Source organism: Panicum virgatum, chromosome 1N (assembly GCF_016808335.1).
Source record: "Panicum virgatum strain AP13 chromosome 1N, P.virgatum_v5, whole genome shotgun sequence".
Taxonomy (NCBI): domain Eukaryota; kingdom Viridiplantae; phylum Streptophyta; class Magnoliopsida; order Poales; family Poaceae; genus Panicum; species Panicum virgatum.
Genome location: NC_053145.1, coordinates 49,745,536 through 49,747,440, shown reverse-complemented (window position 1 = coordinate 49,747,440; position 1,905 = coordinate 49,745,536). Strand labels below are relative to the sequence as shown.

The 1,905-nt window shown below is 40.1% G+C and overlaps 1 long non-coding RNA gene across 1 annotated transcript; it reads right to left on the bottom strand.

Moving 5' to 3' along the window:
* Nucleotides 1–244: 244 nt before the first annotated feature.
* On the bottom strand, nt 245–1,556 carry LOC120654145. Its single transcript, XR_005667000.1, has 2 exons — nt 1,501–1,556; nt 245–608 (listed from the first exon to the last, which is right to left on the bottom strand). It is a non-coding gene; the product is annotated as an uncharacterized LOC120654145 (long non-coding RNA).
* Nucleotides 1,557–1,905: the final 349 nt, after the last annotated feature.

Here is a 1,905-nt window from a genome sequence, read left to right as displayed (position 1 = left end):
CAAAGCTATTTCGGCGGGAAGGGAAGTTATTTCAAGCAACTGAAGCAGATCTGGTAACAAAAGAGAACTCTGAAATTAAACTATGGCTTTCAGAATGCATGAGAGGCAAGTATAAACCTTTTTGCATTGGCAGGTGATGAACTTATTGCTGATTAATATATATACTAACATTAGCACAGACATGATGATCAGAGTCACTCCTCACTCCTTAAGCATGAATGCCACAAAAAACAGATAAAAGAGAGACAGAACTGCCACCATTAAGACTATATAGCAAAATTGATGCATACATTCAAGTGCCACGTGAGGGCGCACCATCTCTCCAACTGATCGATCGCGTTGGTTGGATGGTCCAAATCTATCCTACCCTATTCTATACATCCACGCAGCAAAGTTCAGAGGGGAGACCGGTTATTAATCTTTCCTAGCCACCTTCACCGATCTTGTACTAGGCGTGCTACTGGTATCTTGTGTCATCTCTGGCGTCGCAGTCGAGCTCATCTTGCGCTTCTTCTCCCACTTGCTTGCATCTTCTCCAGCTTCTTCGCGGCTCTGATCCCCTGTTCCCAATGTTCCTGCAGCAGCAGTTGCACCCGCTCCTGGCGCTGCTGCATGACAAAAAAAAAAAAACTTATCAACGCCTCAAAGAAATGCCGATCATACCAGTGTACATTTGCGCTCATAAGATGACTGGATCCTATGACTTGACTGCCCCCAACTGTGTTTGAGCCTTGCGTCTTTCTGAAACCTCAATGGTATACAAGCACAAAAAGGAACTGAATTTTACATTCAGAGATAAAAAAGTTGCTGCTCACGAGGGCAACTGCTTTTTAGCAGCTGGAGAAAGAAAGACCTTCCGGGGTATTTCAGATTGTTACTGTTGGAAACCAAAATTTCTACTTTACAAGTGATCATAAACAATATGCAAGTAAATAGCAGAGCACAATGGAACAGCTGCAGTAGTTAATGTTAATGCTGGAATCTGGATGCAAATTTGTCAATGGAGAATTCAACGGAACCAGTACTTCGACTTACACAAATTAAACCATTATGAGAACAAAAATCACAAACATATTATTAGATTCAAGAAGGTGGATGTAGTAAGGAATGAAATGCAGAGATATTCTTCCAAGAAGCAAGAAAAGAGGCACGCATATGTACTGCATATATGTGATTGTCAAGCGAATTTCATTCCAATACTGTTCAAGTTGATATCCAGGATTGGACACTGAAAATTCCTCTAAAAATACTTAAGACTGTTCAATTATTCCGATTACTATCCCTAAACAGAACTGCCTAATATCATTTGTTTCCATGCATAAATTCATGATGACTTTCTCCAAACAAAGTAACAACCCGTGTGCTAATTCCATGAAACCTGAGCAAAGACTAGGCAATTGTTCGATGCAGAACCTTTATAGCAAAAAATAGCATCAATAGTATGTGATTCAGAATATGAAGCAGCGATAGATAGGAAAGGCAGAGACACAGTCATCTTACTTTGGACAAGTGGTGGCGCAACTTTCATGCCATATTGCGTAGAATCAAGATCACTGGAAATTTCTGTGTTTAACAAGCGATGGTTGTCGGGAACCATTAGTAATGTGGATGTTCATCGTACAAATATACTAAATAACACAATCGAATGAATGAATTAGGGAGAAAGGCGGACCTGAAAGGTTTCCCAGTATCTCTTTTCTGTACAATTCAATAAGTTCATGTAAGTTTCAAAGGTACAAGTAGAAAGACGCACAATAAGCCATTCATTACAACTTGGCCGAGGCACTCTGTTAAGCCGCACCATATGCAAATATATGGAAAGGCGCTTGTCAATAATAGATTTTTGTAAGAAAAGAAAAGGGAAAATGAAGAACACTACTCCAGCAATAGTTGGCCAGGCAAGAA